Here is a 10660-nt window from a genome sequence, read left to right as displayed (position 1 = left end):
ATTTTGAACAAGATTTCTATTTGAAAATACAGAATACGGTTGTTTAAGATTTTGTTGTGATTTAATTTGAAAAGGAATAATAATCAAACGCCAACCCCAAGGTTAAAAAACACTGCCCTATCATCTTATTAATGGGAAACTGTTTTAAATCAATTCATATTTTTGGAACAGTTTGCAGGTCAGATGGTGTTATCGATGCGGGTTCAGTGGGTTTAGCTGTGATTGAAAAATCCCACCAGTGCAGCAGTGACGTTGGCTTTTAACAGGCATTGTTCCTGTCTCTTATCGTCTTACCACAAGATTATCAGCTTGAAGATTTCCGGAGTGACAATGTTAAGTCTCGAAAATATTCTCACTGAGCACGAGTTGCTGTGTGAGCCAGGCTGGGTTGTAGTCCTGTGGTGTCCTGTCTGAGGCCTGTGACGTGTTTGCTTTAATGGATTAAGGGTCAGCACCAGGGTGGAGGTCAATTATAATTGTAATCACATAATTGATAATTAATTACAATCGTGACATAATTCTATTTGTAATTGCAATTGGAAAAATCTGTGGCTGTTTTAATCGTAATTGAATTGTATTTTAGTTCAAATAATTGAATTGGAATTGGCAAGGAAATTCTATAAAAACTGTGAATTACAATTTAAATATAATAATAATAACAATGCATTGCTTTTTGTATAGTGCTTTTTCATAGCTAGTTCATACTTAAAAATGCTCAACACTGATGCGCATTATACCTTCACTCCACACATGGTGGTGGGAAGCTACTATTGTAGCCACAGCTGCCCTGGGGCAGACTGACAGAGGCGAGGCTGCCATAGTGCGCCATCGGTCCCTCCGACCACCACTGAGACTCACTCACACACTACATTCATATCAGGCAATGTGGGTAAGTGCTTTGCCCAAGGACACAATGACTTGGCTAGAGTGGGATTTGAACCCCCAACCCTTCGGTTACTGGACGACCCACTTTACCACTGAGCTCGCTGATCGTTGGAGACTTGCTTTGTCCTGGAACTCCAGCTAGGCTAATAATGTAGCACTAATGACACGTACCGTATGTCATCTCACAGGGACAATGTCAAGGATGTGCAGTCGACCTTTTTGGACCCAAAATGTCAAGGTTAAGGTCAAGGTCGAGTCAAAAAAATTTTTTTGCCATATCTCTATGAATATTTGTTGTACAGTACAAGTTCGATGCCTACATTTATGAAAAGCTCATCTCAGGTGGAGTATTGTATTTAAATGGACTGAAGCTGTACGACCTACCAGTAAAAAGATTGAAAGTTCATGACGTCACAAAAATAAATTATACTTTTGTCCCTATAACTTGGCCACAAATTGAGATACAGTGCTCAGACTGGGACCATTGAACAACGTTTCCTTTCAATGTGTGACCTTGACATTCACTCAAGGTCATATTTATGGTCAAGGCATTATTACTTTCAATGTAATTAGTAAAAAGAATGACATAAAGGGACATTACTCAACAATGAAATACACACAATAAGATGTCTTTCACATGAACAGTTTTTACAACTCAAAAATGTGTACTTTTAACCAGTTTTATGACAGTGAATTTCTTTCCACAAATTTTGCAGTCCCATTTTATAGTAGTCAACTATATATTATAGATATTCATTGGGTATCCAAATTATTAATACAAGCATTTCCCTACTGTTATTATACACTGGAGGGTGTGACTCTATAGAAAACGTTAACATGTATAGATAAGAAATATTATATTGCATATTCCATTAACAACCACAAGTTTCACATATAACTTGTCAACAAATCCAGATACAGGTAGTCATTTTTGCCAATTTTTTCGATTGCTAAATACGTATTTGCCTTGCGAATACAGGTCTTGCCTAGTTATAATTGAACTTTAGTAATTGAGAACATAATTGTAATTGACTTTCAGGGGGGAAATAATAATTGTAATTTTAATCGTAATTGGTAAAAATGATTGAGTGTGGATAATTGAAGACATAATTGTAATTAAAAATGTAATTGACCCCAACCAGCACTGATGATCCATCCATCCCTCCATCCATCCATCCATCCATCCATCCATCCATCATCCATCCCTCCAGTTCACAGCTGACATTGGGTGAAAAACAGGTATATGAGTCATATGTCCATCGTCTGATTCATCCAGACAATCACTCACACTTTGTCACAACAACTCTTGTAGAGTAACCACCTCTGACTCAGGGCTCAGTTGCACCTGATATTGGGTTTTCCTATCATGAAAAATGTTTGTAATTGATCACAATTTTACCACTTTTAAAGTCTATTAAGCGAGCAGTTTTGAAGTAATCAAACTGTAATGATCGAGGTAATGTTATTGATAGTCTCACTTTAATGAAAACCATTTTATGAAAAGAGATGTTGCTCTCTCAAAATGTTTGTCTTACTATGAATATCAAGTGGCACATTTCTCCCAAAAAAAACACATTTCATTATTTGCCTTCACATTGTTACATATCATCACGTGTGAATATGACTTTTGCAACTCGGCATGAAAGTAAGCGTGAACAGAAAATGTAGTGTCCTCGTATTTCTAATTTCATGTCACATTGAGTTAGCATTTTCTTTTATTGTCAGATTAATTAGTTAGTAATTGTAAAAACACCTTGTTCTTTAACATTTCCATTACAGTAAGTTGGATATTGGTTTTCTTTATTTTTCTCTCCCAGCGATGATTTAAAAACTACTACTAATGTAGAAAACGATAGTAAACTGCCATGAAATCTTACAAATTATTTTTGTTTTGCTAAATCTATACCAGTGGAAGCTTGAATGAAGCAACCATGAAGCATATGATATGCTGTCTGGCTGCAGTTTTGGCCTAAGATTTCCTTTTAATCCCTGCAGTGCGAGATTTTAACTTTGTCTCTGCTTGTCCTACTACAACCAGTCTTATTATTACTCAATAAATCTTTTCCTTTCTTCTCGAAGATTTCCAAGATGTTTGAGACAAACAACACAGCTGTTTGGCCAACGCACAAATGCAGTAAAAGTCGATGAGTATGAAGGACGCAAACACGCTGCAACCTGTTAGGTAGGCCAACGGCACGGGCGAATTAATGAGGGGAAATACAGGCTCAGTCTGTGTGTGTGTGTGTGTGTGTGTGTGTGTGTGTGTGTGTGTGTGTGTGTGTGTGTGTGTGCGTGTGCGTGCGTGTGTGTCTGTGTGGGAGACAGAGAAACTGGACAAGTTTTTTATTACAGAGAAAATAGGCCTGGCAAGTTGAATCTAACCTCTAGGATGCACATAATTTTTCCACAGCACTTTTATGACATTGGGTTTTGCAAATGTCAATATGATTCTGTGTCTTGTCGCGTGTTCTTCTTCAAGTGATCAATCAAACTTTGAACTTTATTTTAATACTTCAGTGTACACACTGTCTTTTAAAACAACTTTATTTATATAGCACAAATTACAACAAAGTCGTACAACAAAATATTAAGTTCATAGTAAGAAAAATAACCCAACAAGAGCCACATGAACAAGCATTTAGCGACAGTGGGAAGAAAAAACTCCCTCTATTGTGTAGGAAGAAATCTGCCCTCAGAGGACGAGGAGAAGGCACAGACTATCAGAGAAATCACTGCTCCCAATTACTCCAACCAGGAAACAGTAGCTACCTAAGTTTTTTTAAACCCTTTTCTTACTTTTCTTACCCTTCCTTAGGAAGAGCTGGTGATGGTCACATCTGAGTGTCCCAGACTAGTCGAGCCACCAACCAACCACTGATCAGTCTATCCGAGTGTTCTAGACTAGTTGAGCCATGAACAATTAATCAGTCCATCCGAGTGTTGCAGACTAGTTGAGCCGCCAACCACTGATCAGTCTATCCGAGTGTTCTAGACTAGTTGAGCTGCGAACCATAGATCAGTCCATCTGAGTGTTCTAGACTAGTTGAGCTGCGAACCATAGATCAGTCCATCCCAGTGTCCCAGACTAGTTGAGCCGCAAACTATCGATCAGGAACCATCAGCTCCAACATCAAGACACCTGAAACAGAAAAGAGAGCCCTCAGAGGGCGAGGAGATGGCGTAGACTATCAGATAAATCACTGCTCCCAATTACTCCAACCAGCAAACAGTAGCTACCTAAGTTTTTCTTTAAACTCTTTTCTTACTTTTCGTACCCTTCCTTAGGAAGGGCTGGTGATGGTCACAATTATGCAATAAAATAAATTAATTTATTTACTGCAATAATATAACAGGCATTGCTGTGTCCCTGCCACAAGAAAATAAAGACCTGGGACATGTTAGGCTGTTGAGAAACTGTCCTAAGACTGACCTCTGCTTTTTCACAAGGCCAGAACTAGATTACTGTACTTGTCCAAATAAAAACTAAAAGAATGATGGGTAGTAAAATTATAGTTGTATGAAAAAGATTATTCTTATCACTAAATTTACTTCCAATATAACACCACAACCTACAAGTCATCCTCCATCCTCCTTTAAAAAGGTGTAGTGTAATGCAGTGCTGGGAGACCATTTTGCTAAATTTCTTTATATAACTGTATATTTATGTTGTACTTGTAGTAACATTTGAGCATCATGAGATATATTTTCCCTGAAGAACTAATAAAATGTAATGTTTTATATTTTGCTAACCAGATGTTTTATTGCCAGAATTAAATTGCTGCTTTTTTGGCTTTAAAAACTTTGAACGTGGGCTTAAATACAGCCATGGACGCTCAGGCAGAGCATCTTCATCCTTTTCAGGGTCAATCTCTGCCAAAGTGATTGCCCAAACAACAAATCCACTATTAGAAGTGACCTACCTCTCTATCATTGGCTCCTGCATTGATGAGCATGACGTATTAAAGTTATGATAGAACTGGGACAACCCGTATCAGTGTCATCAAAATTTTTTTAATATCAGAACTGAGGCAATGATAAAACCTGAGCTGACATGAGAGAAAAAGTACTAAGTAACAAGAGTATTGATATAAATATATAGGAGTGAAGGATAGAAAAAAAACCCTAAAAATAATACTCAAGTAATGTACAGATACTCTGAAAAAATATTTAAGTACAGTACTTAAGTACATTTACGTAATTAATGTCCACCACTGCGGACTATGCTCCCATAAAAGTAAAGGAGTATTTACACATATGCACGCACACACACTTTATCTGCCAAAGGCCACAGTACATCGCAACTAATCCAAACACTTCATTAACACACATTCTGCAAACTGCCCTAGATTTAGTTTGACATCAACAGCATATTAACACAAGTTTCTAATAAAAGCTATAAATACACTCATGCCCTTTGAAAGATCCCTTTTACATGACGAGTCTAAAAATATCTCTTACTGGAGATTAAATGGGAAAAGTGATTGAAAGACCAACGCATGCACTAAGCAAGGCTGGAAGAGTAAGAGAACAACAACATAAAAGGTGGGGGATTACACATATCCACAGCAGTAAGTCAGTGAGGCAGGACACAGAGATTGGGATGATAGATGATGGGGAAATAATCTTGGAACATCTGGACAAGCTGTCCAAGGGGGTGGTGACAATTGCACTATATATACACTCTCTCTTTTGTTATGGTCAAACAGGGTTCAGCCTTTTTTCCTCAAATAAAAAAGATCAGATTAGATTAGAGTTTGTTCTGGTTTGTTCCTGTTGATGATTTATTTTGATGACTGGGTTTTTTCCTCGAGGGCGCACAGAGGTGCACAGGGGTGTATCTGCTTCACAGGAAGAAGGTCATGGGTTCAAGCCCTGGGTTGGGCACTTGGGTCCTTTCTATGTGGAGTTTGCATGTTCCTCAGCATTTTTAAAAAGAGAACCTTGCATCAGAAAAAAATGTACACAAAATTCACATTTAAAAAAGAAGAGTTTGTAGAGGGGGTCTATCACGTTAACCGTGTGTTTGAAACTTGTTTTTCAACAGTTTGTAAAGGGACTGTATCAATTTTTCCTTTGCTTGGATAGCGCTAGTTACTACGGTGGCCTGGAGGAGCGCAGCAAAAAGACAGCACAGTGAGAGAGACTTGTGCTGTGATTACACATGATTAATGGGAAAATTGATTTTCCGATTTTGACTTTTTAAAAATCCCCCTCAATAAATAATCCAATTTCGATTTCATATTGATTAATCATGCAGCCTTACTCCCTGTGCTTGCATGGGTTTTCTCCAGGTACTCTGGTTTCCTCCCACTGTCCATAAACAATACTGTTTGGTTGGTAGGAGTCTCTAGATTGCCTGTAGGAGTGAATGGGAAAGTGAAGGTGTGCAGTGTCTTGCCCAAGGACACAATGACAGATACCACTGGGGCGACTGCCACCCCACTGTGGCACCTGGAATTGGCAGTGGTCTCCCACCCAATTACTAACCAGGTCCAGACCTGCTTAGCTTCTGAGATCTAACAAGAACGGTAAAGGATAGTACAGGACACACGAATGCCTGAAAGTTAGCACAAAAAGAGAAAATCTGGCCTCCTAAGTATAGGATCTGAGTGGTTGTGTATGTTTTCTCAGCAACGGACCGGCACCCTGTTCAGGGTGTACTCTCACAACCCTGAAAATGAGCAAGCGGGATAGAAAAATGATGGTTTTCTAATGGTGTCTGTTTATGGATCATAGCCTCTTCTTGTTTATTGCACTTGTGTATGGATACAGAGAGCACCAGGTGCTGGAATTTGTACCTGAAAATTCCTACATTTCCCAGAACACTTTGCGACATCTCTCAGTAAACATGCCTGGACATATCCAATCAGTGCTCAAATGTTAGTGCAGTGAAAGTGGTAATGACAATAGCAGGTTGTGGTGTAAACCTTTAGAAGCTCAGCATGTGATTGGCAGTTTTATACTATTGTCTTTAAAAGACATTGCGAAAATGACATATCATTAGGGAAATTATGGGAATGGGATCAATATGTTTCTGCTGCTCTGCAAAGGATTTCTGGTTTTTTGGAAGCATTTCATGTCTGGATTGTGGTAAGTGGCCTTCATATTCTGTTTACTTGTTTTCTATAGTCAAGGCTCTTTTTCAACTTCGCTATTTTCACATTATGCCCACTCTAATTCAAAATAATACAACCACACAGCTTGGTAATGCACTGTGACTATTGACTGCGTCAGTCTGGCATTTTCTCAGCAGACGTTTTGCCTCGTCATGGTCAGAACAGCACAGATGCTACTGCAAACCTGATCTGTCTGATCAATGTGAAAGTGTCTGACAGGTATGCTCATCATCAATTTTACACAGTCCATAGTGCTGCTCTCAAACTAAATAACTCAAACTGAAGACAATGCTTTGTAATGAGGTCACTTTTTTCAAAGAAAAGGGAAAACTAATGTTTAAACTTTAGCCCCCATAGTTTGCTTGTTGTGTACAAAATGTGTGCCTTTTTTAAACAGTGAACCAGTTAAGTAGGAATTAGGGTTTGGCAATATAGACCAGTAATCATATCTTCATATATTTACCAAACAAATATTTATTTTATGCGGCTCTAGTGCCTTGTAATTGGGAGATTTTTTGAATCTGAATCTTGCAATTAAAGTTCCCTACCTTTAAAATTCAAACACACATTTGTCTCCTGTTTGAATCATATTCCTTTGTTTTCTATCAAAAATCTTTTTATCTGGTCTCTTGTTGTTTTTTTTTCTTCGTTTCAGTCTGTGTTTGGTCCTAGTGAATTAATGAGTTTGTTCAGAGACAGCCTGCTCTCTTCACCATGGTACACATACCCTCTAACCCAGACACACACTGATGCAATTGTTTCGCTTCGGACAAATACACAATTCTGCTCCGATCTATCAATGAGCAGAAACAAACAGATTTCTGACAGTACGCTGCTTTACAAAGCCACTACACTAAAAGCAAACAGAGAGCAAGTGATTGATGCAAGAGTGGGATGGCTGAGAGGACAAGGAACAGACGAGCAGAGCAACTGATCATCTTTGACCTAGAACTAAGAGCTCAGCCACATTTATCCTTCAGTATCAGGCTTACTTTGACCACACATGGGATTTGACTTGAAGTTCACAGTCATACTATGGCTGTTTAACCTAGATATTAGTCTAGAAATGCCACTGGTGTGCTGAAGGATGTTGTGTGTGAAATATTGACATCCTAACATGTTATTTGTCATGTTTTATTTAAAAAAATTGATGGATCTACTCAGATGTATTTCAACACTTCCTGGACCATCCCAATAAACCAAAATGCTTACTAGGAACTGCATGGTGGCTGCTTACTGGTCCTCGACAATGGGATGAACGCAGTTTCTCTTGGTAACAATTTTTTTTGAAGAAAGACACAAAACACTATGTCAAAATTTTACATTTCACCAATAATTTCAGATTTAATCAATGTTAATTTCACAATTTTTTTACACGTATCAAATCCATGCAGATAAACCAATTAAAACTCACTAACTAACAGAATAGAATGTGCTTTTATTAATTAAATAATGATCCACATTAAAAAGAACAGACAGTACGAAACAAAATTAAATATCAACATGAGATAAAAGTAGAAAATGGGAGACAATGTAATTTCTTTCTTCCAAAAAGACTTGAAGGAAAAATAAGCTTATTTTGATTTTGCATTTACTTTTTCCTATTTTAACTTCAAAATATGAATCTGAGCTGAAGGTTTACTGAAGTAAAAAAAAAACTGAAACATGTACTGAAACAGTACACAATCACTGTGTTTTGGAGATAACAAAACACAGTAAGCACTAAAAACCCTTTCAGTGTAAAAGGCAAATCAAATAATTATTAGTATGGTGTTTATTCTCCTCTCTTTACCTGTCTCCAGAAACCAAATAAAACCCTCATTGACAAAGTCTAAGCAAACACTTATGAACAAGTTATAATTAGTAGCTGGACTGGAACCATTATGCCTGTATCGTGGACTGTGGTTGCAAAGCCGGTTTCAGGCTTCAATGCCTCTAATAATAACGCTGACTACGGCCTCACTTGGGAGTGGACACTGGAGCTTGATGATGGGTGAGTCAGATGAAGGGAAACAAAGCAGGTAGTGAGGTAAACGGGAGTCGTTTTTGTGTTGCTGTAAATAGTGTAGCATCAGCAGCCAGCGTTACTAGCAGGCATGAGGTCACCATGTTTAATGAGTGTTAAATGACACTGGGAGGTTTTCTTTCTTTCTTTCTTTCTTTCTTTCTTTCTTTCTTTCTTTCTTTCTTTCTTTCCCTTTGATGCACAGTGTACCACACATCTATCAAACCACTTGCATTTGTTGCGGTTTGCTCCACTCCGACCGTTGTGGTCTTTAATGCAGCGATAGTCGCTCTTGAGTTTTTTTTTTTATTTCTCTCGGCACTGCACAGATGTCGTGGTCACGCATTTGCGCAGAAAGTTTCTGGTACACTTGCTTGTTGCTAACACAGCCATCCAGCTCATTCTGACTGCAGTCATCAGCAAGCAACGTGAGGAAGGTTTGAACCTCATTCAGACTTCACGGAGTGAACTTTCTTGTAGCCATCCTCAAGTTTTGCAAACAACAATAATGGCGGCCAGTTTCTTCCTCTCTCTGTGTGTGTTGATGAAGCAACTGAGAGGATTCTTTGAACCAATCAGTGTCTGCTTTTTCAGAACAGCTACGGAGCAGGTACTGAAAAAAGTACTTCCAGGTACCACAGAGCCGGTATTTTTTCTCAGTGGAAAGGGAAAAAAGGAGAGTAGAGAGTAGAGCTGATACCGCCAGTGGAAACGTGCCATTAGAAAGACTATGCCAGGCTGTAGAGGCTGTGTACTGTATGCCATGATGAGACCAATGCTGCGCAGGTCGCTGCAAGAGCTAAATGTTTTTTTTTCCCTCGACACAATGTTCAATCTTTTCAACACAACTTTCAAAGTCAGGGCTTGAGAAACTGAGCTGAACTTTGCTCATACACTTCTGAGATAAAAGCTTTAATGGGTTAGGCTCTGCCTCTCTTGTTTTATATCTCTCACTCTTGTACTTTCTTATCTGTAAAGGAACAAGGTGCACACACCTCTGGGTAACGTCCTCACACAATGTGAAGCTGATCTATTGCACGTACGCTTGGACTGTCTCAGCATTACTGTTGGCACATCCCCAATGTTAGAATTGATAAACTGCAGTAATCCATCACCTATTCAAGCATCTCAAAGGTGAAAAAGAACTATCATGTAGATGTAAACACTACGCATTTGGATGGATGGATGGAATGATGGATGGCCAGGGGTGGACTGGCCATCTGGCATACCGGGCATCGTCCCGAGGGGCTGTCGACCCGAAGTGGGCTGGTCCGTTCACTATGTGTTTTTTTGTTTTTGACGAGCATGTTAACAGGTGGCCAAAAATGGTCCAAAAGTGGCATGAAAAGAGGGAAAGTGACTAAGCAGTCAAGAGTGGCCAAAAAAACCAAGATGAACCAGGTGGTATGTAATGGCAAAGGGTATGTCTTAAATGAGCAAAATGTGGCGAGGAAAAATGTAGGGGGGGGGAAAGAAACAAGTGGTATTTATTGGGCAAACGGTAGATTATTTGGATGAAAAGTGGCCAAAAAAATTAAAGGGGAAAAAACGGTTAAAACTAAAAGTGTCAAAGAGAACTTCCAAAAATCTTCAAAAAAAAATGAGGGAAAAAAAGGGTGTTTTTTAGCAAAAGGTAGCTGAAGTCTGAAAAAAG

This window comes from Gouania willdenowi, chromosome 16 (genome assembly GCF_900634775.1).
Source record: "Gouania willdenowi chromosome 16, fGouWil2.1, whole genome shotgun sequence".
NCBI lineage: Eukaryota > Metazoa > Chordata > Actinopteri > Blenniiformes > Gobiesocidae > Gouania > Gouania willdenowi.
This window is presented reverse-complemented; position numbering follows the sequence as displayed.